At 45.0% G+C, this 27,867-nt stretch overlaps 1 long non-coding RNA gene across 1 annotated transcript; it reads left to right on the forward strand.

The window, feature by feature from the left end:
• Positions 1–24,926, forward strand: LOC134479330 (uncharacterized). The gene is made up of 2 exons (XR_010052505.1): positions 1–297; positions 10,047–24,926. It is a non-coding gene; the product is annotated as an uncharacterized LOC134479330 (long non-coding RNA).
• Positions 24,927–27,867: the final 2,941 nt, after the last annotated feature.

Genomic DNA, 27,867 nt, shown 5'->3' on the forward strand with positions numbered 1-27,867 from the left:
AGCTTCGTGCGAGACATTTAAGACAGTGCTCTAAGCGCTTTAAATATGTTAGGAAGAAGATGTGTACAAAGTAAATGGCCAACTTTCCACCTTCGAAGGCCGAAGTAGAAGAACAAACAAAACTGGAGGCAGGAAGAAAGACAGAAATCAACAGAAACAATAGAAAATGGAACAGAAAAATCCCAGGAGAATAAAAACAGAACGAAGCTGGGCGTGGTCGCATGCACCTGTAATCCCAGGACCCAGGAGGCTGAACCAGAATAATTGTCACAAGTCAGAGGCAAGCTTGGGCTCATGGTGAGACATGGTCTCAAAGACGTGAGAAGGAAGGGAGGAAGGAAGGAAGGAAGGAGGGAGGGAGGGAGGGAGGGAGGGAGGGAGGGAGGAGTAGTAAGGAGTTTTCTGTAAGTGCGTGTTTGTCTTCCTGGCTCCAAACTCAAGGAAATGATGACTCTGAGATTCAAATACATTTACAAATACCTTGGCCATATAGCTAGGCAAGTTTCCCAACTGGTTTATAATTTAATAGCCTTGTTATTCTATTCTAAATTCTGCCATGTGACTGTTTACCTGGTCCTTTAATTACATGTGACCATCTTCCTCTTTGTCTGGGGCCCAATCCTCCCATACTTGGCTCTCTCTCAGAATCTTTTATGGCTATGGAAGGAAGGAAGGAGGAAGGGAGGGAAGGAGGGGATGAAGGAAGGAAGGAAGGAGGGAGGGAAGGAAGGGAAGGAGAGAAGGAGGGAAGGGGGAAAGAGGGAAAGAGAGAAGAAAGGAGGGATAGTAAGGAGGTCTAGTTCTTTGAAAAGCATAAAAGTAAAGTTGACAGATCCCTAGCCAGACTGGAAAACAAAACCAAACACTCAACACTTCACACAATTAGCATAACTTTTGCAATACATACATATGGTGAAAATTAAATATACTTCTGAAAGACATAAAAAATGGAGTTAAAAGATCCAATATTAAGATGTCAGTTTCCCCCGAAACTGACATGTGGATTTGATTTAGTCCCAATAAAATTAGAGTGTTTGTGAAATTCTCTACAATTTTTTATGAATATTGACAAGATGATGTTAAACTTCTATGCAGAAAAGCAAAGGGATTGGAAAAGCCAAAAGTGTCTTCAGAAAGAAAGGAAGGAAGGAAGGAAGGAAGGAAGGAAGGAAGGAAGGAAGGAAGGAAGACAGACAGACAGACAGACAGACAGACAGAGAACAAAGTTGGAGGAATAGCATGACTTGATTTCAAGGCTTATTAGACCTGAAGACTTCACAACACTGACCCTAAAGGATGCTCACAGAATAATCCACTCGATAGCAGAAAACTGTGCCAGGGAATGCAACTGCAGTCACAGAGAGAAAAGGGCATACATGTGTGCACACATATTTGTCTATTAGTATGTGCACACATGTGTGCATTTTATATACATATATGTATATATAATATATACATGTTTTTTCATGGTCAACATAACTGTATTTGCATACACATAGGAGGTACAGCCCTGGATTTGTCTCTGAGGGGTTTTCTAGAGAGGTTGAACTAGTAGGAAAGACCTGAATGTAGGCACATCATCCCACAGGGTGGGGTACCTGGCTGTATTAATAGGAGTATGGGGTGAGGGGGATCCAACAGAGCAACAGCATTCATCTGCTATTTAGTGTGAGGGGAAATGGCCCAGAGTAGAAGAGGGGGCCTCAGGACACATCTGCCGGGGCTAGGGCCAGATCAGAATGAGTAGTTCCCTTTCTGGAGCTGAACAAAAGCCCTAGGAAATAAATGTTGTCATCCCATTTTATGAATGGAAGGACTGAGGACAGGGTGACTCAGTAACTTACCCATGATCACAGTCTGGCCAAAGACAATAGAGGGAGGGCTTTGTCCCTTGTCATGGAAGGTTCCTTTCTCCCCACATACTCTTAGCAGCAACATGGTAATCTAGCCTGATGTCTGCTAGAGTCTGAGCCAGCTTTGGTCACAGAGGTGAACACTGGTTCTAGTCCCTGAGGGAAAAGGAGCTTCTGAGTAGGTGTGGGTCCTTCAAGAGAAAGCAATGGGGACATCTGTGGTTGTAAGCAACACAGCTGGGCTTGGGTCATGCTCAGGATTTCTCCCCCCAGACAGCTGGAGCTAGGACTCCCTCCCTCCTTTCCTTCCTTTCTCCCTCCTTCTCTTTCTGCCTTCCTCCTTCCCTTTCTCCTTCCCCATCCTTCCTTCTTTCTTTCCTTCTTTTTGTTGTTATTTTCCTTTTTGACAATTTCAAACAGTATTTTTTTATCATATTCTTTCCCAACTCCAACTCCTCCCAGATTCTACCTCACCACCCAACTTCATGTTCTTTCTCTTAAAAAAAAAAAAAAAAGAAGGAAAGGGGGAAATCCACTGGAAAGACATGCAGAAAATCAGCCCCTGAGCACAGAGCCTGCCCTGACATGTAAATGACACCCCAGCAACACCCCATTGGAGAAAACAGACCCCACTCTGCCAGCAGCCATCACTTGTAAATAGATTCTTGGCTCTGGGCTAGGACTTAGTGCCACTTCCCCTCTGGATTTGAAGGTCCTTTCCTACCTGACCAAGCAACCAGACCTATGGCATCAGGTCCTGAACTCTAACAAGATGCTTCTTAACCTCTGTGACCATTCACTCAAGCTGCCACAATAAAACACTGTAGAATGAATGGCTTAAATACTAAGGATTTGTATCTCAAGGTTCTGAAAGCTAGAAATCTGAGGCCACAGGCCAGCAGAGCCTGTTTCTAGAGCAGACCCCTTTCCTAGCTTGTAGACTGCTACTCTCTTGCTGTGTCCACACATAGAAAGGAAAAGGTTCTCGGGTAATTTTTCATTTAAGGTCACTAATCATATTTGATTTATCCCTCGCCTTGGGGCCTCGTTTAACATGAATTCTTCCTAAAATGCTCATTTCCAGATATGGCTACAATGGGAGTTAGGAATTTTAGGGGAATGTAAACATCAGTCGATACCATTTTTTAAAAAAAATGAACATGAAGCCATGGATTCTCTTTCAACTTCTGTCCCTCCAACTCTGTGGCCTTGGGGAAAATCATGCCCGGAATATTGGATTCCTGTTGATACTGACATAAACTGCCCCTGGTTGGAAACAACACAAACTCAGTATTTCTTAGTTCTAAAGTCAGAAACCAAACGCAGTCTCACTGAGTGAAAAATCATAGCTCCAAGTTAAAACCTGGCTCCAAGGCTCGGTACCCTTGCCCTTCCCAGCATCTAGAAGCTGCCCGTGCTCCTCAACCTCAAGTCCCACAATGTTGATGCAACAGCTCCCGTGGGTCTATCTCCCTGACTCTAGACTCCAGCCACCCTCTTGGAAAGCCCTATGGCTTACATTAGACCCACTGTACTGCTCCAATCTTTTCTAATCTCAAGGCCTTCCACTTCACGGTCTCTACAATATTGTTTTTTCCATACAAGGTGAGTGAGACATGAGTTTTGGAGATGAGGATGTAGACGTTAGTGTGGTCTTACTCAGCCTACTGTGCCTCAGTTTCCCTACTTACAAAATGAGGACGACAGTGCTCTAAAGGGAGGTCTTAAGATGTTTCTGAGTTCTCAGCACCATACCTGGCACAGATGTTACCAACACACAGACAGGTACTTCCTGCCCTTCTTCTGTGTTTTGAGTGCATCTGGGGTAACCAAGCCCAAGCCTGGGCCTGCATTAATGGTGAGTCAAAATGCACTGCTTCAGCATGCATGTCCAAGGATAATGGGTGGCTCTGACTCCCTGGTGCTGCAGTCGGCAATGCTCGCCCATCTGAAGGCCTCTGGGCAGCAGCAGAGACCAAGAGTAGATACATGGAACACACTGGCCGAGACACAAATTCCATGTTACTTTTGTTAAGAAAGTTGTACAGAAAGGTGTCTCCATCCACACTGGAATGGCTCCCTCAGGTTGTCTTGGATGTAGACCCATTCTGGCCTCCTAACCTCCATGGGGCAGAAGTGGAGCCTTCTTCTACAGGAGAGTACAGCAGCCTTAGTCCCACATCCCTGGGGAAGCCCCGCATCCCATGTCTGAGAAGCTGACTCCACACCACTGTCTGGGCTGTGATAGAGAACAGGGTGACAGGAACTGAGTAACAACTGTTAAGTCAAAGGACGCAGTCGGAAAGGCCTCTGGCCTTACTTTCCCCCCACTGGTTCACCATGTTACACATGGTGCCTACTAAAGTCAGGAAACAGTTTCTGAACACCTTAGAACTCGCCTTTATAGAAGGCTCCCAGAGGTCATAGAACAAGACAAGAGTCTCCTGAAGCTCACAGTCCCAGGAAGTAGGTCACGCCCATGCCTTATTTCTCCCCAGCACCATATATGTCAGGACAGCAGCTGCAACTTCCCCTCCTGTGTGACCGGGAACCCCTTGCCCAGACCCTGAAGTGTGCGATGTTGTTTTCTAACTTCTGGTCTAGATCTCAGGGAAAGGCCAGAGCCTGGGGCTGCTCCAAGCTTAAAGAGTTTGTCTGCTCTCAGAGGAAGCAGCTTCAAGTGTTTTTATGTAGAGGGCGTGGTCTTCAGAGTCAGCCTTACTCCCGAGGATGGGGTGAACCCGCAAACCGTTTAAGTGACAAGGTAGACGAGTTGTTCAGTGCTCACTTCCAGAGTCTCTGACCAAGTCATTTGTCTGAGGGACCACAGAATGACAATAGAAAAGTCTTGGAGGCACCTTCCAGGGCTGGGTCAAACACAACATCTGCGTGACGTCTGAAAGTTGTTCTGAGACTAGACTTGGAGACAGGAGACCCAAAGCTGAGGTCTATGTGGAATAGATTGAGTCCTTGTTTGTTCCCATGGTACCCTATCTTAAATTAAGCACAGGAGAAAGTGTCATTCTCTTTCTGGTGGCATCTGTAAAGCAGCCAATAGCACAACGTTAAACATAGGAAACCATAACCGGTTACTCATCTCCCAGTAGCCCTCGGCCTGCTACCTCATCTGGCACCTTTGTCACCTGTCCATTGACTGCCTTGATACGGCAGACGTCTGATACATTGGATGCTCTCTCTTGGAGGAGAAGCTGCATCAGGACCACAGGTTCTGTTTCTGGGGTGACGGACAGTCTCCATGGGCTGGGAAGGAAACATTGAAGGCTTCCTTCTGTAACTTCCCTTGGCAGAGAGTTAGGCTGCAGGCCAGAGGCCCTTTGGCCAAAAATCCTTTGAGAACAGAAATGGAGACATGTCCCATCTCTCTATTCCCTGGGATCTAAGGATGAGGACACAGAGAAGGAGTCAGGTCACCAACACTATACCTGCAGAAAATTTTAGCAAGGACAATTCAAATGGCTAACATACTCTGTGCTGATAGATTTACATGTGGAGGCCGAGGGGGTGGTGGGTGGAATCCATAGGGTCTGTTAATTTGGATGGGGAAAAGTTACATGCTTAGTTTCACAGCCCATGTACTGAAATTTAGCTTCATTTACGGGTGCCGCAAATGGAGCTCAGACATTCCAGGAGCACCGGCGATCTGTTGTCACCTGTCAGAGTCCAAGTCCTCTTTCATGACCTAGGGTGTGTGTTGAAAATACGTCACATTCCTGCTTCAGCCCATCACCATCCTGGAATGAGCGTAGGGCTAGCAACTGAATTCTGAAGCTATTATATATATAATATATATATATATATTTGAATAGATGTGGTCTCTTGTATAGCCTTATGCGTTATATCTCAAGCATTTCACACCTTTGCGCTGAGGAGGGGGTCCCAAGTGTGGCCCAACTGTCTTGACACGATGGTAAGCATCAGAGGCTGGAGACATTGCTAGGCAGTTGAGAACTAGGGTCTGCTTGCTTTATCGGCATCACTATGCATAATCTTCCCAACCAGCCAGTGTGCTAGGGCAGTGCTTGAAGGACCCAGAAGGTCTGTGAGCATTTTGTGTTACACTATTAGTAGTGTGACTTCGCATACTGATTTCCCCATACTCGTGGGAAGTCCAGAATGCGTTTGGCCCAGGTCAGCTGATCTGAGGTAGGGTTGAGTGAGATTTCATCCGTGACTCAGATGAGCCTCCTCATGTAGTCTTAAAAAAAAAAAAAAAAAAAAAAAAACCAGGAAAAACAGAGTTTGCTGGCAGTTAGGAGTAGAGACAAAAGGATGCAGGTTCAAAAGCAGGGCCAGCACCTCCCATTAGATTGGGATTTCAGCCTCCATCTTTATCTGCTAATTACAAACAAGTCCCCACAGAGCTGTTTTGAGTATTAAATTAAAGAACTAGGAAGAGCTTACTGGTCTGTCCAGCTGCTGCTCTCTGGGGAAGAACCGAACCTCCTCTCCTCTCCTCTCCTCTCCTCTCCTCTCCTCTCCTCTCCTCTCCTCTCCTCTCCTCTCCTCTCCTCTCCTCTCCTCTCCTCTCCTCTCCTCTCCTCTCCTCTCCTCTCCTCTCCTCTCCTCTCCTCTCCCCTCCCCTCCCCTCCCTTTCCTTCCCCTCCCCTCCCCTCCCCTCCTCCTCCTCTTCTCTTCTCTTCTCTTCTCTTCTCTTCTCTTCTCTTCTCTTCTCTTCTCTCCTCTCCTCTCCTCTCCTCTCCTCTCCTCTCCTCTCCTCTCCTCTCCTCTCCTCTTCTCTCTCTCTCTCTCTCTCTCTCTCTCTCTCTCTCTCTCTCTCTCTCTGATGGGCCACTCACCAGCAGTCTTTCACCTTCCAGGCTTGAAGTACGTGGTCCTCCATCTTTTCAAACATGACACTTGGCACCCTCAGCGTACTTTGGTAGCAGTAGAATGTCTCACCCAGATGGTCCACACTGTAGTTATTAACTAGTCATCTAATAATCAGTTTGGCATTTATAAAGGGCGTCAAGGGCCTTGGGATGACTGTGTCTTCAGATGTGAGGATAGGGTGCTCTAGTTTTGCATATGTTTTCCATAGAAGGTGTAGCAGTCTATAAGTAGTGCGGCCCTGTGGGCATACAAACATAGAAAATTATTCTCTAGCATGTGACCAGGTGGAATTTATACAAAGGGCGGTGCATGTGCACACGGCCCTCTGCCAAGTCACTTAGAACAGCGTCCAGACTGGAGCAAACTTCACCCAGGGCATCATGATCTACTATGTGGGCAACCGTCTAGCCAGCACGAGGACCTGTCCCTGCACGCAGAGAGATAGCCCTTCCAGCTATTTCCATCTTTGCCAATCCCAAGATGGAGGCATTGCTTGGTCCCCAGGAATGCCATGAATGAATTAGCAAGTGGTTCCCAACCTGTGGCGTCCTGAGCGGCTTGAAAATAGACACTGCTGGCTGGTCATAATCCTCCCGGGACACGCATCTTTCAGTGGGTAGCAGTCGCTCGCCATCTCTGCGGGTCACTGCTACTGCTTTCTTCGTAGGCTCCTTTTTTTTTTTTTTTTTTTTTGTTTGCGTGCCGCATGCGCATGCGTCATCTCACTACTCTTCAAACTGCCCATAGCAGGGAGCAGAATGGAGGATACAGGGAGTGACTGCAGGCTTCTTCTTTTCTCCAGGACAAACATTGCACCTTTCTCTTTGCTCAAGAGGCCAGAGGAGATTAGAACGTGGTTCCAGATGAAGCAGTTCCATACAGGCTCTGAGTGTCTCCTTGAGGCCAGTATGCAGTGGGAGGACATTCACAGACACCATTTCCTAAAGGAAATATGCAATTTCACCACTGGATCAGTTAGAAGTCTCAGTGCTTGATCAATAGGGATGATTAAGAGAGAGGCCAAAAACCAGGATGATGATGCAGCTAGTGGATGGACGTCTGTCAAGGAAGAAGTACAAAAGGTGCAGAGGGATCCTTTTCCAGGCGTGTTGAGTGGACAGCTTGACCATACGCAGGAAGGTCGGTAGGAGATGTTAATCATACGGGGCTCCCTAATCAGAAGGAGTCCAGAAAGGCAGTGAGCTCGGCAGGCTGTCCAAGTCCAGAGGATCTGCCCAGTCGCTAGCCTAGCACCTGGAAGCCAGGCACAGCCACAGAATAAAATTGACAGTAAATATTTTGACAGACATCTGCCCCAGCAAAACTGAAATCAGAGAAGAGCTCCAGACAGGCCTACTCAAGATCAAATCCCCTGAGCTATTAGACTTTAAAGATTTATCTTTATGATTTAGAAAATTTACATGTATGAAGATTTATGAATGGACTGTATATGTGTATGTGTATATGATGTAAATGGTGTATATGTGTGTATGTGTATATGATGATGTGTATGTGTATGTGTATATGATGTAAATGGTGTATATGTGTGTATGTGTATATGATGATGTGTATGTGTAGGTGTATGTGTATATGATGTGTATGTGTATATGATGTGTATGTGTATGTATATGATGTATATATGTGTATATGTATATATGATGTGTATGTGTATATTATGTGTATGTATGTGATTATATGTGCACATATGTGTATGTATATATATACATTATACATAGGGGGAGCAGGTATGTGCACATGAATGTGGATGCCAGCAAAGGACAAGTATGGAGAAGTCGGAGGGTGAAGAAATCTGCAGAATCCCTAGAGTTCTGTGTGTTAACCAAGGTCACCCTGTTAGCTGGGGGTGGGGTCAGCAAGCAAGGACACTTCAAGTCCAAGATGATGGCTCCAACTACCATCTTGTGGGACTCAGGAAAGAGGAAAGTTGTCCTGTGCCCCTCCCCGCCACCACTCCTCCAACTTCTTTTGCTAATGGAAGTGCTCGGTTTGGCTACACAGTCTGTCAAAGGTCTGGACTGGTTTCATTTAAGCTTTCTTTTTTCTTTTTAACATTGAAGGGGTTAATACAGGAAGAAAGTCGGGGGCTGGAACATTTCTTGTTTTCTATGCCCTGCTTTGTGTTTAATACCATATTTTCTTGTTAGAATAAAACAGCACAGTTTATTGTCTTTGAACTCCTTGGTCAGAAGGCAGACTGGGTGACCCGCAAGGTATATTTTTGTTTAGACGCCTTAGGGGAGCATCCATTTTCTTGCCTCTTTCGTCTTCTAGAAATAACCTGTGTTCCTCCACAAGTATCCCCTTCAACCTTCAAAGCTGGTGAAAAATCTACTCTTTCAAATCTCATCGCTGTAACCTTTTCAACATCCATGTGAAAGGTTCTACCTACATGACCTTCCTTCTCTGACTGGAATGACCAGTCTGACTGTATAAGTGAAGAGGATGGTTGAGAACACAGTTCTGGGGATGTCCAGGGCATGGCACCACCATCCACTGGTTCTGATGAGAATGTCATGGTAGGTGACAGGAACATGGATGTGAGGGACTTCCTCTATTAACCCTTCCTCTATTAACTTTATTCAAAGTTTAAAAAAAAAAGTCATACCACCAAACGGCAAAAGCAGTAATGTTGAGATTGATTTAGGCTTCTCTAAAGGCTTCTATTGAGAGTGCATTCCAGGACCCCCACGTTCCTCCAAGGGCAGCACCCGCAGTGACATAAGGACCTTCTACCAGCTCCTACCTCTTCCATAGTGTTTCCCTGCCGTTCCCAGGCACGGGAAGCTTAGAAGGAGGCACACCATGCAAACCACAGATGGGCCCTGGTCCGTCTGAGTGGCGGTCAGGTAGCTGCCATACACAGTCTTATTTGATCCAATGTGTTTGCATGCTCAGGGTTATTGAGATGTGGTGCTTCAGGGGAGCACTACTAGGCCTACCACGGTTCACGATTTTAATGGTCGGATGACCTGGTTTATAATGTTTGGTACCCTTGGATACTATATCTGAACCCTCACTCCAGGCCTCTCAGATATGAAGGGGGCTCTGTGGGGAGCAGTGTTTGCTCCACAGTAGCTGTCACAGTGATGATGATGGAGTGGAAAGAAACAGAGTCTCCATGTTTGGCTACAACATCCCCACTGGACAGTTTCCATGACACCTGCACCCTGTGGTACTGTAGAGGAACATGTCACCGGCCCCGTCTTGCCCCAGCCTCAGACCCAGTTCTCTGATTCTCAACATTTTGCTCCCTTTCCGATGTCATCCCTCCCAAATAGGTAAATTCCACTTCCTTTTTGTTTTTCACCTTTGCCTTAAAAGCACAGAGCCAAGGAAAGAATGGAGCCTCCCACTAACCCCAGGCCTCCCAACCCAGGGGGTACAGGCACATCAAAAGGAGGCCACCTTCCCACCCCCACCCGCCCCAGGAAACTACAGCTTGGATTACATCATCCTGCAGCACATCGCTAAGCAACTGTGGGCTCAACATCTGTTTCCATGGAGATGTCACATCACCACCATTGGCCAGGCAGGGCGGAGGAACACATAGGAAGGAATGAATAAGCCGAGCTGTGTCAGAGAATGACAAAATCCTTGTCATCCTTGTGGGAATGAGGAAAAGTCTATCGTGAGAGTGAAAAGGAGGTAAGTGTGAAGGACGGTGCAATGAGGAAGGCATCGGATGGGCAAGCCTGTACCTCCCTGCCTAGGGCTCGCCCTGCTCAAAGGAAAAGCAGCATAGACCGCTGATCCCTTCCCCAAGCTTCAGTGGTCCTTGTTCCTCTATCTCCATCCCTACTTGGGTCTGCCTTGTACAGTTCTTTCCAGAGATGGTGGCTCCCATTCATGGCTGACAGACCCTGTTATCATAGGCCATAGCCAGGCAGTGAGGATGCTGGGAGGATGAAAAGGAATAGCTGAGCTATGTGACTGGCCATATGCTACCCATGTGTTGCAAGCCATCCCCCATCAGGCTTCAGATTCAGCCTGTGGAATGGGAGCTCCTCATCTTCAGCCAAGACATGGAAACTCAGACAGGGAGACACAGCTTTCCCAATACTGATAAGAATCTGAAACACTTAGAGATCACACAGCGCCAGCCCTCTCAAATGCCGATTCATTTCATCTCCACATGCTGCCTGTCGGTGACTAGCTGTTAAGGTCAAGAGATGAATCTGGACTTCCCTTTCCACTGCACCACACTGCCTCCCTGTCCTCACTGGGCCACATAGCACCTCCAGAAGCCAAGCTCAGAGCCACAAAGATGAGTTCATGACAGAGTGAGTATTGAAACAAGATGCCCAGGGGGATTTTTCCTTGTGTCCTGAATATGCTACGGGTCATTCAGAAGTCCACATGTACCAGCTCCTGTCTACAGACTCAGAGAGAGAACTGCTCTCACCGATAGCTCACTGCTCACCTGGCTATCCAGGAAGTCATGGATTTAGGGTTTCCTGGAGAGATGCAGCTCATTGATGGCACAGAGTGGGACCACTCTTAGAGCCTAGTTAGGGGACTATCGGGGACTCCTTGTTCTTGGAGGATCTGTAACAGGGAAGCTAGCAACCTGATTCCAGGATACACCGATGTTCGCTCAGCCAGATGCAAAGCCCTCTCGAGGCTGCTGCTGGAAAGGTGGAGAGGAACCCTAGGCACGGGACCTCAGAACAGATACGCGATTCAGGTCTTCCCCAGGACGGGAAAGGAAAGGACACAGAACAAGATACCTTACTGGGGAGGTTCCCTGGTCCTTAGAAATCAGTGCCAACTTCTGAGAGAGGCCTGGTGGCACGGCCTTTGCTCCGGGAGCAGAACCAGTGAAAATGTCTCTTAGAGGGAGGTGAGGAACACAACCCTGCCCACACTGACACTCTGAGAAGGCCCATGATGTGTGAAGAGAGCACTGAGGTCGGGGTGAACAGGAGTCATGTGACAAGTGTTGGCATGCCCAGCTCTGAGTGGGGCTGAAGTCACACACACATACACACACACACACACACACACACACACACACACACACACACACTGGGGTTGTAGGATAGGGAGAGCTTGGACTCAGCTACACAGTACCCATGGAAGGATGAGCAGAAAACCTCTTGCACCAACTGTATGGAGATACCATATGACTAACACCACCAACAATGGCCAGAAACACTCCGACCCAGAAGGAGGCCAGGGACAACCTTGTATCCACATCCAGAAAGGGTGAACTCAGAAGTTCCTTACACTCCCAAGACCTTGGTGAATAGGGTAGAGAATAAGCCATATACGGTGAGAACTTGACGAACAGATGGAAAGCTGAGGTGCAGACAGAGTGACAGGTGAGATGTGCCTGAGCCCATTCCTCCCGACCTCTTCAACAAGCCTCGTCCCAGACAGGTCTGCTGCACAGGAAGAGGAAATGAGATTCCTTGGGATTCAGCCTTGATGGGAAGCTTGAAATGAACAGAATTGAGTCTAAAATAGTGGACAGAGTTTTGCAAGGGAAAGGCAGAAAATAATGACAGCTGGCCAAGAGGACATGGAGAAGCACTGTAGAAAGGTTTTCATATCTTAAAAATACACACATACGGGGTTGGGGATTTGGCTCAGTGGTAAAGTGCTTGCCTAGCAAGCACAAGGCCCTGGGTTCGGTCCCCAGCTCCGAAAAAAGAAAAGAAAAAAAAAATACACACACACACACACACACAGACAGACAGACAGACAGACAGACAGACATGCAAGAAAGTGCTCATACACACAAAATTTTTAAAAATCTAAAAGCACTTTTAAATTATTTCCTTTCTCAGTGTTGTATAAATATATTTCTTGACACATTTACAAGTCCTGTTTTTCACAAATGGAATTTTAAATCATCTGGAAATTACCTTTTAGTGGGGCAGAACATGAATTTTATTTTTCTCCATTCAGATAACCAAATATATGTATCCTGTCACACTAACTTGCAGTGATACTTCTGAACTCTGTCATCCTGTGCCATCAGCACACTTCTGTGATCACTGTGCCTTTGCAAGTCTGTGTGTCTGGCTCTGCCCACCCCCCTTCTAAGCACCTGGGCAGTCGTTCCTCCTGTGTTCATCCGATTGAATCACACCATTTGGTGTTTCAGGTTCCTTAAAATGAAGGTGGTTTTAATCAAGACTTCATACAGACTAATTAGGAGATCGTTAACACTGTTAGTTGTTGCATTTTCCAACCTGTGACACATTTCTTCACATCTTCTTTGATGCCTTTCAATAACTTAATTTCTTTTGAATTTGATGATGGGAGATCAAGTCTTGAATAAGCCAGGTAGTTACTGTAACACTAGTCTATGTCACTAGCTCATCAAAACAATTTGTTGTTGCTGTTGTTTGGCTTGGTTTGGTGTGAAACAGTTTGGTTCTGTTTATTTGTTTGTTTGTTTGTTTGTTTGTTTGTGAAAGGGTCTCATGTAACCCAGGCTGCCTTCAAACTTATCATGTAGCCAAACATGACCTTCAACTGCGGATTCTCCTGTGCCCATGTCTTAGGGTTTGATTGTTGAAGAAACATCATGATTAAGGTAACGCTAATAAATAACAATTAACTTGGGGCTGGCTTACAGTTTCAAAGTTCATTATTATCATGGCAGGCAGCATGCAAGCAAACATGATGCTGAAGACAGCCCAAGAGTTCTACATCTTGATCTGCCGGCAGCAAGGAGAAACTGTGTCACACTGGGCATAGCTTGAGCATATATAACCTCAAAGCCCGCCTCCACAGTGACACACTTCCTCCAACATGGCCACACCTCCTAATAGTGCCACTTCCTGTGGCCAAGCATTCAAACACACGACTCTATGGGGGCCTTTTCTATTAAAACCATCGCTTTCCACCACCCAGGTACTGCAACTACAGGTTCACACAACCATGCTAGCCTACTAAAGTCTACTATTCTACATGAGTGTATGTTTTTACCTTGACAAATTAATTAGTAAAATTAAATACTTCGTTTTGGCAGATGTGATGATATAGCACTCAGAAGGTGAGACAGGGGGATTACTTGGAGTCCTAGGCCAGCTTGGGCTATATAGTGAGAACCTGGTCAGCCAGAGCAAGATCCCATCCCCCACTCCCACCCCTGCCTCAAATCCCATTGTGCATACAGTTTGTAAGAGACAGTAGTTCACTATCCAGCACAAGTCTTATAGCTTTGGTTGTGAGCCTAGTCTGTGACAGCTGAGTCATCTCTCCAGCCCCCAGCAAAAGTCTTTCAGCTCACTTCTACCCTGTGAAATATATAGAAATGTCCACTCAGCTTGGGGAAGAGATCTCGGCTTTCTTGCTGTCTAGGTGTGGCTGTGGTCCCAGAGCATGTGACCATGTCCATCCCTGTCTGCCAGCTGAATATAAGGGACTCTAAGGTGCTTAAGGGAAGGGGAAACCACGAGCTGGGAGAAGAGGAGCCTAAGTGTCTGACTCAGCAACAAGTGGAAGCACGTCGAACTAACACATGCACAAGAACGCAATGCCCCTGGCTGGGGTTTGAGGCACTGACTACTGTGACACGAAAAATGAATACTCGGTGAGGTAGAGCTCCTTCTAAACAATATTTACCTTCACTCAGTGTTGCTGGGGATTAGCATAATATGTAAATGTTGTACATACATATGTATTTTTTGCTTCTGAACTAAGAAAACTCCTTTAGTGTCTCATAACGCTTATTGTTAGATTCTATCAAAGTTGCTTTATTTACAAAATGGAGGACCCTTCTTCCTCCCAGCCACTCTTGATCCTTAGGCTTATTTTTCTTGCCTCGAATCTTGGTCAGGACCTGCTGTTCTCACCTCACCTCTGAGTATAATGGGAATCCATCTACTTATTCTTCGTTAAGTCTGAAGTTGGCTAGAACTGGGCATGGATCCCATTTGCTAGTTTGAGGAAGCTCCCTTCTCCTTCTAGGTAGCCAATAATTTTGGTTGTGAATGGGGATGAATCATAGCGAGTTAATTTTCTGCCTCCTGTTGAAATAACTTTCCTTTGCGTTTGCTCATGCAGGGAGTCTCGTTGAGCCTCCAGTAGTAACTCAGCCTTACAGCCCTGGGCTGCACTTGGTTTCGAGAGACTTCTTTTTGCACGTGGATAAATTTCTTTATCTAATATCTTGTTCAAGATTTTTATGCTCTTTATTTTTAATCTCATTTTGCTATTTTTGAGACAACGTCTCACCCTGCAGCCTTGTGTGACAATTTGCCATGTAGACCAGACGGGCCTTGAACTCACAGAAATCCACCTCACTCTACTTCCCAAGGGCTGGGATTAAAGGTGCACGACTTCACACCAGATGAGTATTCATAGTTTTAAAAGATATATCTGCTTCTGAAATTCTTAAGGGGAAGGATGAAGTTTGAATAACATATTAAGCCATTAGATGACAATTCTTTCTTAGGTTTACTTACATTTACTAGGTTTATTCAAATACATATCTGAGTTTTGTATTTATCCTTGAACAATATTTTATTTCTATTGTCTCTGGATTGTCTATTTTTTTTTTTGGTTCTTTTTTTCGGAGCTGGGGACCGAACCCAGGGCCTTGCGCTTCCTAGGCAAGCGCTCTACCACTGAGCTAAATCCCCAACCCCTGGATTGTCTATTTTATCTTTAATTTTTAACTTATTCATATGAATTTGTTCATATTCCTTTTCTTAATCTCTGTATTTTTTCCTAATATTATTTATGGCTATTCTTTTTCTTGATGAATCTTGGTAGTGATTTTCCCATTTCACTCATCTCCTGAGAGAACCAGATGTGACATAATTGACCTTTTTTCCCCTGCTGTGTGCTAGTGTTTACATGTATCCACTCCTGTTCTCTGTGCTATTCTCTCTTTATCTTTACTCTCTTTTAGGATGTACTCTAGTCTCCCTTTTCTATTTTGTAAGTTAGATATTAGTTCATTCATTTTTATCCCCCCCAGTTTTCTAACACAGATAGTACATTTCCGCCTTAGCAATATCCCACACGTTAGGGAAATACTTTCACAATGAGCAGAGCACATGACACACATGTATGAAAATGTCAGGATGAAGCCCATTAATCTGCAGACTAATTAAAATAATCCTGCTGGTTCAGTTATGGAATGTCTAGCTTGGAGGCTGAGTAGGTGGTGCTGTGGCTGTTTCCCACTTGCCTACTATATGCAAGCATTGGTCTGATTTCCATCACTAAAAGTAAGCTGGCATTTTCCAGAAGTTTCTACAAATGTAATCATGAAAGGCATATTTACATCACTGAGCTTTTTCCACCTAGACAAGTTATTTTGAGATACATACATGTCCACTCCTTACTACTATGGTGTAGAGCTCCATTGTATGAACTATGCTTCAACCTGCTTGTTCATTCTCCCATTGATGGACATTTATTGCAAATAAAACTGGTAAACATGTTTGTGTACCTGTCTGTCATAGACATGCTGTCCTTTGTTTTAGTAAATGTCTTGGGTTAGAATGGCTCAGTCGTGACTGCATGCTGAACACTTTAGGAAATGGTCAAAGTAATTCCCAAAGCAGTTGCATTATTTTATATTTCCATGGTCTATAAGACTTCCATTTTATTTCATGTTTGCTACCACAGCTCAGAATCAGCAGCATGCTAGCCTTTCTAATAGATGCATAGTGGCATTTTGTTAAAATTTTCTTTGACAGGTGCCTAATGATTATTATAATGAATTTCTTTTCTTGTGCTTGCCTCCCACTTTAGTACGATGTCTGGTTAAGTCTCTTGATCATTGGCATTTACAATTTGTTGTTATTATTGATGTTTGTTCTTTTTTAATTATTTATTTTATGTATATGACTGTACTGTAGCTGTCCAGACACACCAGAAGACGGGATCGGATCCCAGAAGAGGGGGCCATCAGATCTCATTACAGAGGTTGTGAGCCTCCATGTGGTTGCTGGGAATTGAACTCAGGACTTCTGGAAGAGCAACCAGTGTGCTTCACCACTGAGCCATCTCTCCAGCCTGATGTTTGTTCTCTTACTGTTGTGTTTCACATAGTTTCTGTATTCTGTATACAAGTGCTTTGTCATAGTTCTGCTTTGCACATGTTCTATCTGGGTCTTGGGCTTATGATCTCAGTAATGGATGGTGTCTTTTGAAAAGCAGAGGAGTTAATTTTAATATAGTCAAACATATTAATGATTAATTTTACGGATCGTGCTTTTAATATCGTGTATTTTTTTTTGTTCTTTTTTTCGGAGCTGGGGACCGAACCCAGGGCCTTGCGCTTCCTAGGTAAGCGCTCTACCACTGAGCTAAATCCCCAGCCCCAATATCGTGTATTTTAAGGTCTTTGTTTGATCCAACTAAACTAGGATTTTCTGCTGCCTGTTTTCTCTCCTAGATGTTTGATAATTTTAAGATCAATGATTGAATGTGAGCTGTTGTATGAGGTTAAGACCTATGATATGTTGTGATATGGGGTATGGGTTGGTGTTCGTTCAATGCATGAGCATGTGCAAGTACCATTGAAAAGCAGAGAATTTGCTCTATTTAATTCTGGATAGTTTCACTTGCTAACTCTTGAAGGATTCACTCACACACTGTTTCCCAATACCTGCCCTCAGAAGCTCCTGAGAAAGACTGATGAAGGCAGATGGTGGTGCCCTACAAGGATGTCAACAGACTTGAAAGTGAAATAGTGCACAGACACTTGAGACCAGATGCAAAACACTACTTCCCAGACTCCTCTCATACAAGAAAGTCAGAACTAAAATACTGAAGGACTGGGAACCAAAGGTTTGGGCGAAATCCCAGTGCCCTGCCAACGTTTGACAGTGGATAAGGATGGGGACAGTTTTGCTTCCTGCCTGCCACAAATGACTGGCAAGGAACCCACTCAGTAACACAAAGAAATGCCCTTTATTTCTAAGTGTCCCACTCGCGACTTCTCGCCGGCAAGAAACACGCAGGTACATAGAAATCCTTACTGTGACCAAACTTTATTATAATCCTAAAGAGGAAGCCTCAGCGCGCCAACATGGTGCGCTTATATACACCCTAGCGCGGCGCATCCACACCTGATTGGTTGTTTACCCATGATCTCATCAGGCACGCCCCAGAGTGGGCAAAGACCTGGCAGGAAGGCACTCTTGCACATGCGCACAGTTAACTTCCTGAAAGGAAGTCGACTGACACGGCGAAGGCTGGCGCCATCTTGTAATGGTGGAGGCTCTCCTGGCCTTCCACATGGGGTGCAGTGGAAGCCACCGCCATCTAGCGGTGGCAAATGTTATAGCGGCCCTCTACATCTCACCCTTATAATTTATATTATTTTATAGCAGTCATGATCACCCTATCACGTGCAATGAGGAAACCTCAGCGATGTGGAAGGGCTGATCAAAGGATCAATGAGTCTCTCTCATCCCAGTGCAATGGATCCACAGATCCATGGGGTGTAAGAGCAGAGAACTCAGATACAGAAAGAGAACCTCTCTCCTCCCAGTGCAATGGATCCACAGATCCATGGGGTGCAGGAGCAGAGAACTCAGATACCGACTAATTCCTGAGCAAGATAACCAAAATCCAGGGGAGGCCCCTTGTACAATGGCCACAAGTGCTTGAGTGAATAACGGCCTTGTCACGTTTCTGTTGAGATCTGAGTTTGCAAACCAACCATAGTATGAACACTGATCCACAGCATAGGGCTGCACCAGACAGAGCCACTCCTGATAAGTAGTGGGCACCTCATTTGGTCCTCCTCAGCTGTTAGCACCAAGGGCCGTAGTCAAGCCGCTCCTATAATAAAATTTAGAATTCCCAATTGTTAGTAACTACTCCAGAAAGTTCACCCACTGTGTTTGTCTAACAATAGATTGGGGGAGGATAACTCCAGACACTGCAGACACAATGTCTGCAGCAGTAATGGCTGCTACAATAGCAGCGAAAGTGTTAAGGTCTTTTCCAGGACAGTTCAGGATCAGTCATTTTTCTCTGGAACAACCAGCAGACAATGGAACCATTTCTGAGATCTGTATAACCAGGACAGAGTTCCCCAGTCCACTGTAGCTTTACGCAGGTGGCTTTCTTGTGAAGCTACAGTCTGTAAAATGACAACACCAGTTACCAGTTAAGGCAGCAAGAGTCACTAGGGAAATGAAGGGGGCAGCAACGGCTGGAGTCCAGTCTTCTCCAGCAAGCAGCAGTGTACAGAGGGTCAGAGAGCAGGCCATAGTGGGACGGGACACACGCAGCAGTAACACTGACTGCAGCAACGGCAAAATCTCTGTGATGACAAAGGATGAAGGGGAATCTTTCATCTTCCTCTCAGGGCAGAGGGATGACTCCAGGGACCTGAGCCACGAGAGCTGAATCTTCATGTAACCAGGATCAGCAAGTCTCAGCAAACACTCAGGCAGCTGGCACACTCTTGTAGCATCCTGTAGAAAAAACACAAACATTCCCTCTTCCCCATATAAAATATCTGGACAGGATCATGTCAATACGTGGATCTCTCTATTTTGCCTAGGCAGAAGTATGCCTAGTTGTAGGGTGCCATAAACTTTGGCATCCAAAATTTTAAAATTGAAATAAAAGGAGCATTACTTAGCATACAGGGATAACTCCCCCTATTTATTTATTAAGATATAGTAAAGATATTATTTATTAAGGTAAGTCCTCGAGGATTAAATTGAGGACACTGAGCACTTGTATTTATAAATTGACTTGTATACCAAATTATTGTCTCCAGCATTATTGTTTTGGATATATAAAGAATGAGATTTTTTGACTAATTGTTCCTATGTAAGGCCTATAATCTGTCTGGTATCATTGTCCTCCCTTGTTAAAGAGCCCAGGCAATCCAGTTTGAGTTCTTAAATGTCCTATAAAGGAACAGTACTTAGTGCTCTTAACCACTAAGCCATTTCTCTAGCACCTCACAAACTTTATTTACCTAAACATAAGCATTAATTAGAAATGTCAAATCTTGTAAATATTGTCCAATTTCAGTCTTACTAGAAATCCCTGGCAGGGTGGGGCTGGGAATTGAAAACAAGCAAATGGAGTCTTCCTCTTTTCGTGAGGGTGTGTTATCAACTCCATTACCATTTTTAAAGAGCTGGGTCTATGGTTTTGTTTAGTTGTCTGAGCCAGAGTACTGAAAGGACAGTGAGTTGTCAGACAATTTATACTGAAATCACTCACTGATTTCATGTAGAAAACTTGTCTCTAATAAAGCATTAAGTAATTGAAATCAATTGTAAACCACAAGCCACACATTGGCTATCAGTATGTGAATTGAAAGTTTGATTTAAAAACAGTGGCTAAACTACGGAATTTAATAATCTGTGTTGAAGCAATAGAAACTCAAGAGAATAAACAAGTGATCCAATCATACATGTAGCCTTTTCATTAGATGAACCACCTATAAATACAGTAAGCGCATTTCCTATGGGTTGTATGCACAAATATACAGGAAGTACAAAAGCATGTAAAGAGTAAAATTATCAATTTTGTCTGAAAAATTTGTATATGTAATAGGCCAAATATCAGTATTTTGTAATAACCAATTAACTGTTGTTTGGAATAAGATATGTTTTACCAGGTTTCTTTTCAAAATACTTCTATGACTCCAGTCCACAACTCTGTACTAACACAGCTGAAGCTTTATCTCCAATGTGCATAACAAAGACCTAAGTCCTCTGGTAGGGTGAGGTACTTAGCCAATTAACATATCCTTAGACACTTAAAATTAGCTTCAAATATTCTTATCTGGAGTAGTGTAACAGCTACTCCCCAAATATTAAAGCTCATTTTGAGAGCAAAGGTTTGTAGTAACAATTTCCATATACATTGAAAGATTTAAGTTCTAACTTCTTACACTGAAGAAGCTACAAAATTACACAATATAAGGCTATTAGCCATTTTTAATGATATCACTCTATGGTCTCTCTAAAACTGTAAGCAAGCTCATGAAATGAAAACTCAAAATCAATCCTCTAAATCTATCTTGAAATGGCAGTTGGAGTAAGTAAACTGGCTGTAATGTTCTCACAAGTTCCAAAACCTCATCAATCCTTCGTAAATCTTGTAACAATCTCTACCTGTTTGATTTTTCCTTAATTGAAAATAAGTTTGAGTTAGTCAATGTAACACTGGCAATCCTTAATCACAATCTTTAAGTTCTCTTTGTAACACCAGAACACAGCCACAAGGTCACCTGAGTTCTGAGTACGTGACTAGGCAACTGTCCTTAGGGCAGTGGAATTAGCATCAAAATGCAGATACAAAGTTTGACTGCCAATTCCTATATATGAACGCACGATGGTGTAGTCTCTAGTACCTCAACAAAGAGACTTTGTCCTAAATTCTTTTAGAAGCCTGGTTCCTAGAATAAGAATTCCATAAAAACATTACCTCAATTTAGACCTGTTTCCCTAGGTTGGCCCATGTCACATGTTATCTAGAATGACTCCATCCAGATTACCAGCTTTATGTCAACTTTCTGTTACCAATATTATACCCTTTTAACCGTATCCAATAACTTGAAAGCCAATAGTCCATAACCAAGGCAAGTAGAGCATATTTATACATTTAAAACCAATGAGAAACAAAATTGAAGTGGCTACACATATCTTTAATATTTAGACCAAACACCATTTTTACCTTTTTAGCTATGATTTTAAGAGAAGCACCTTGTCACCTGTTGAGTCAAATAATAAGTCAGGGATCTTTCTAAGAGAAACAGCTATCAACTCTTGTATCGAAGAAGCTGAGAAGCTGTCGGCGCCTTTAAGATCAGCTCATGTAGACGCTTAGCCTCTGGGCAGCTTCTCCAGCTAATCTAGACACCTGGCACCAGGCACAGGGCTCCAAAGGCCTGATTGAAACTGTTTTTTATTCATTTGTTCCTTTTTGAAACGAGTTAAAACCAAGTCAAGGTGTGAATGACCGGCAGATAAAGTTTTTACCATTTTTTCTTTTGAACATGATACATAAAACATTTAAACAACGAGAAACAAAAACCATAGACATACACTGACAGACATGGGGACATCCTGGTGCACCAGAGACAAACAATAGACAAAGAGGGAAAAAACCAGATGGTGTTCATGGTGACTATCCACTCGAGTGGAGTCGATATGGGCGATGGATTGTTTCAATTCCTGGACTAGTCCACCAACGTGTTGAAACCCAATTCCTGTAAGATACTGAGATATATTATCTGAGCAGCACGACTGACATTCGCCAATGGTATGGAAGTGAAACACAGCCCTGAATATATTTACTCACAACCCAATTACATTAACTCCATCAAGCTGTGCACGGTCACTAAGATGTCCTTTTGTTTGATTCTCCTGAATAAATTTTCAAGCGGTCTGCTTCTATCAAATCTGATCAGTATGACTCTGTAAAGCTGTCGCGTCAGCGCACGGACGCCGCGGCGTCCTGAGAGCCGGCGCCGGAGCTTAAGCACACTTCTAACAGGCACAAAGACAAAATTTTTCTCCCAAAATGCTGTGTTCCTTTTATCTCCTCCCTTCTCCTCACCCGGGGCGTTCTTTCCCCAACCTCTTGCTTCCGCATTGGAAGGGCTTTTTTTCTTAGGTGCACCTTTTCCCTTTAAGCTCTTTAATTCATTATCTAACCCTGTTTCTGACGTGCCGCCTCGCCCTTCCCCCAACGCTTTCCGCTTTGCTGTTACAGCTGGGCAGTTCTCACGCGACCTCTGACGCCGTTTGGTGGTAACTAGAAACTCAAAGGTCAATAGAAACAACCCGAGGGCGGCCAGAGCAACCATAAAGGTTCCTGCCACATCCGGCAGAGGACTGAGCTGGAACAGATCAAGGCTAAACATAGTCTCTCAGAGTCTTACCCCCACTCACAGCTTCTGGACTTCTTCCGTGAAACGGAGCCTCCTCTTGGCACCGGCGATGATGCTTTTTTGTCCCGGGTTCTCGGCACCAAATGTCCCACGCACGACTTCTCGCCGGCAAGAAACACGTGGGTACATAGAAATCCTTACTGTGACCAAACTTTATTATAATCTTAAAGAGGAAGCCTCAGTGCGCCAACATGGTGCGCTTACATACACCCTAGCGCGGCGCATCCACACCTGATTGGTTGTTTACCCATGATCTCATCAGGCACGCCCCAGAGTGGGCAAAGACCTGGCACGAAGGCACTCTTGCACATGCGCACAGTTAACTTCCTGAAAGGGAGTCGGCTGGCGCAGCAAAGGCTGGCGCCATCTTGTAATGGCGGAGGCTATCCTGGGCTTCCACGTGGGGCGCAGTGGAAGCCAGCGCCATCTAGCGGTGGCGAATGTTATAGCGGCCCTCTACATCTAAGGATGGAAGGAAGGGGAGGAAGAAAGACTTTCCCAACTCAAGAAGCTCCATGGGCATGATTCAAGATGTGGAAACCGTGAAAGAGAAGAGCAGCATAAAGGAGGCCGGGAACAGAGGTAGTGCCTCTGTGAAGCTACGACCAGACCAGATATGCTGAGAACCCCACCTCCTCTTATGCAGCCTCACACTGAAAGTGAGCTGAGGAGGACCGGCCCTCTGTGCTGCAGACTATCTAGTCAGCCTCCCATGATTAGCTGATGCTTATGTTCTTGGCTCCAACTCGGTTATTTATTACAAAACTTTACTCTTAAATTAAGTTGCAGGGTTTTTTTTTTTACACTGTAACTAATTTTGGTTACTGTTTGTTGTGTAGGAACTCAGAGTTCAGGGGCCACTTCAGGCCAAATTCAGGTTAACAGAATGCAAAGGAGATTAACTTGTAAGGCAAGCTTGTGCCCTAGTTTTCTAACCCCCAGGTCAAAGCTCCTCCAATGTACCTAGTATTCTGCCTGTAGCCTCCTTGGCCAATAACTGGGAAGTTTAAATAGGGCTCAGGTCTACAGTTGGGGAAAGGGCAGAAAAGGGAGGCTCTGGATGTATTCAACCAGGAAAATCACCCATCATTGGTGCAAGGGATGAAAAGAGTCTTTTCACTATGGAGATCCTAACCTGCTCACCGTGACTACTTGGCACATGCACAGTTCTAGCACACCCACAATTCCAGCTTACCCACAATTCTAGCACACCCCCAGTTCCTCTTACCCACAGTTCCGACTTACCCACAGTTCCGGCTTACCCACAGTTCCAGCTTACCCACAGTTCTGGGTTTCCAACAGTTCTATCTCTAATAATCTCTGATCTGTCCCATATCTGTTTCCAATAATCTGGAGTTCTCATTCAGCACACACTCAATTCTGCCACCACCCCTGTCCACCTCTAAGTGCTCCATCCCATCTGGCTACACTGCAGATACTACTGATCCAAAATATGACGTGGCACCCAAGAAAGGAGTTAGCCAGTGTCTCCAAACCTAAGCGTGAATCAGAGAACTGGCACATGGGATACAAAACCAAGCTGTATGGACAGGCACAAACTATGTTTTCTGTGTTACCAAGTAGGTGAGAGAGGAGAATGGGAGCTGGGGGTGGGGACTGTAGCTCAGTGGTAGAGCACATGGCTAGCACTGTATGAAGTCCTAGGTTCAATCCCCAGCACTGCATAAAATGGGAACTCAGAAGAGACAAAAGAATCTGAGGTTTAAGGTTATCCTTGACTGCATAGTAAGTTTGAAGACAGACTGGGCTACTTGAAAAAGTGTGTGTGTGGGTGGATGGGGGGAACAGGGGCAAGGAGGATGATAAGGAAGTTTACCATTCCAGTCCTCAGTCTCTGTCTTCAGGAAGCAAGATCTATTATTCATGCATCACATATCTTAGTCTTCCAAAATTATTGTGCATACAAAATAGGATATGTATATGTTTGCCGATCATATTAAACTTCAACCCCAAGGGGAAAGACTCAATCACTTGCTTATTCAATTGTTCTTTCAGATGGACTTGACACCAAGGAAAGGATGGCACAGGCTAGCCCAGTGTCTACAACCAGAGCCTGGGGGCAGATGCATGTAGGTGACTCCTGACAAACACATAAGTGAAGATATTATAACCTAAGACCAGTTGAGGAAATGCAGGTGACTGTCTGAATTTTAACACCGCCTCTGTTATTATTAAGGGTGAGCTATCAGCAAGCTTGACACCCAAGACCTGTGCCTGGACATGGCCTTTGCGGGGGTTTCGAAGCTGCTTCTCATTAAGTGCTGGAGCTGTGGTGTGACTCACATTCCTCCACCATCTGCGGAAGAGGCTCACATGACTCAGCCTCCACCCACTCTCTCTGCCCGTCACCCAAAGCTCCTTCAGAGTGAGAAGGCACAGAATCATTCCCTGTGACTCAGGCAGAAAGATAGCACAGCCTAGCTGACCCACACCTACGGCCACTCAGTCTCTGAGGTATGGTAGAGGTTGCTCTGCTGTTTAGGGGCTTATCTTCCAGGAGATGTGTGAGTCAGCAGAAGGCTTTGTCCGTTTGAGATGATAAAACAAAACCACCCCTTACTGCAGATTGGAACAGCATTGTTATTCCTCACAGGACTAAGGGCAGGTACATCCAAGTACAAGGCAGATGGAGTCAGTGGTCAGTGTCTTCTGGCTGTGTCTTCCAATGGCAGAGGAGCGAGGGAGCACGCAGCATCTGCTTGCTTCGTTTGGTTGTCTGAAATAAGGTCTTGTTTTGTAGCCCAAGCTGGCCTCGAACTCATCATCTTCCTGCATCAGCCTCTCAGATGCCGAGATTACAAGTGTGTGCCATTAGCCCAGCTTCATTGTGTTTCTTTTATTCAATTATTTTTAAATACATTTTGCTTCTTTAAAAGAAGACTGTGCTATTTGGCAGGGGCCAGGAGTGGTGGTTAGGGAGGCACGTGCACACACAGTACAGTACATATGTGAATGTCAGAGGGCAAATTGCAGACACTGTGTGAGTGCTGGGATTGAACTCAGGTCATCAGGCTTGGCAACAAGTGTATGTGCTAGATGAGCCGTCTTTCCAGCCCTCACTGTTTCTTTTCTAATGGCACTAATCTTTTTTTTGTTGTTATTTAATTAATTTATTTATTTATTTATTTATTTACATTTCAAATGTTATCCCCTTTCCCAGTTTCTCCTCAACAAATCCCCTATCCCCTCCCCCTCCCCCTGCTTCTATGACGGTGCTCACTCATTCACCAACCCATTCCTCCCTCACCACCTTAGCATTCCTCTACTCTGGGACATTGAGCCTTCACAGGACCAAGGGCCTCTCCTCCCACTGATGCCTAACAAGGCCATCCTCTGATACATATACAGCTGGAGCCATGGTCTCTCTGTGTGTACTCTTTGGTTGGTGGTTTAGTCCCTGGGATCTCCGGGGTAGGGGGGTGGGGTCTGGTTGGTTGCTATTGTTGTTCTTCCTATGGGGATGCAAACCCCCTCAGCTCCTTCAGTTCTTCCCCTAACTCCTTGACTGGGGACCCCATGCTCAGTCTGATGACCTAAGAATCTCCTCAAAGCTTTGACTTTAAACAGCATCACTACGGCTGGGGTTAGAATTTTAATGTATAGACTTAGGGGCAGCACAAACCATTGGTTTACGGCAGAGATCCTTACAACACAAACCACAATTGGCTCCTGGGGTTGGGAGCTGAGCTTGCAGGGGGCAGGGAGGAAGCTCAGCTCCATTCATTCCATCTTTAGCAGAATCCCGACTGACAACACACTGTCAGGGAATCCCAGGTCTGTGTCTGGCTCTCTGGCATGTCAAAGCCTGGGCCGGTGCACCCATTCATCTGTTGCCCAAGCAGCTCAAACACATAGCTGGGCACAGCACCCCCTCTTCTCCCTGAGCCTAACCCTGCCTCTGCCTCTGTTTCCCTGAATGGTCCCACCTTCTGCCCTAAACCTTCACCTGGATATCCTGGAATTTATTTTGACTCTACTTTTCCCTCTACCTCCTTACCTTTGTGGTGGTCAGTAATGGGAATTCTGCAATGTCCCCCAATGCTCATTTCCTTCCAGGCACCTGCTTCTGTCTCTGCGGGGCCCTTCCCCTGGCAAGTTCTCATTCAAGAGTTTCTCTCTGGACTTGTCGTCTACAACTGAGAGATTTTTCAAGTCTGAGAAAACTTTCCTGAATGCAGACCTAGTGGCAGTTTCCCCACAAAAGCCATAGAGGTCCAGGCCATTATAGGAAGTGTTGAGGTATAGGCGAAAACGGAGAATGACTGTCCTGTCTAGTCATATCCACAGTCAATAGCAGAGAGAAATGAATCCATCTTGCTGCCGACTTTCCCTCGTCTAGCTTTTTCTTGTATAATTTAGGACCCCAAACTCCTAGGGAATGATGTCACCCAAATTGGACAAGACAGTGCCCAAAAAACATACCCACAGGCCAACTTGATTAAGGTAACTGCTTACTAAAACTCTCTTCCCAGCTAATTCTAGCTGCCTTGGGGTGACAATAATAGCCAACCATCTCAGGACAGGACAGAGCCGTAGTTCAAGGAGATACGATCTGTCACGCAGGGAAGACACAGCAGGTGAAATATGTGGAGACTTGTCACATTGGCACATTGTTTCTATCAGCAAGCAAGGAGACATGAATGCTGGCGCTCAACTGACAGTCTCCTTTTCATCCAATCTGGACCCCAGCTCGTGAAAGTGTACTGCACACTCTTCAGTTAACCTTTTCTAGAAACACCCTGATAGGCCCAGGGGTATGTTTCATGGTGATTCTAAATCCAGTCAAGTTGACAATGAAGGTTAATCATCATGGGCTCTGAGGATCCACATGTGAACTTACACACACACACACACTCGTGTTGGCTAGCCTTGTATCAATTTGACACACTAAGTAGGGTTATCTGCAAAGTGAGAACCTCAATTAAGAAAAATGCCTCTATCAAATCCAGTTATAGGCAGACCTGTAAGGCATTTTCATAGTGATTGATGGGAAACGGCCCAACCCATTGTAGGTGGGGCCGTCCCTGGTCCTGCATTCTATAAGAAAACAGGCTAAGCAAACCGTGAGGAGCAAGTTAGTAAGCAGCACCCCTCCATGGCCTCTGCATCAGCAGAGGGTTTAGGTTGCTGTCCTGACTTCCTGCAAAGATGAACAGCAATATGGAAATGTAAACCAAATAAGCTCTTTCTGCCCCAAACTTGGGCAAAACGAAAACCAAACTTGGATTTTGATCATGGTGTTTTGTTGCAGCAATAGAATGGACCGATACCACA

Source organism: Rattus norvegicus, chromosome 6, assembly GCF_036323735.1.
Source record: "Rattus norvegicus strain BN/NHsdMcwi chromosome 6, GRCr8, whole genome shotgun sequence".
Classification (NCBI taxonomy): domain Eukaryota; kingdom Metazoa; phylum Chordata; class Mammalia; order Rodentia; family Muridae; genus Rattus; species Rattus norvegicus.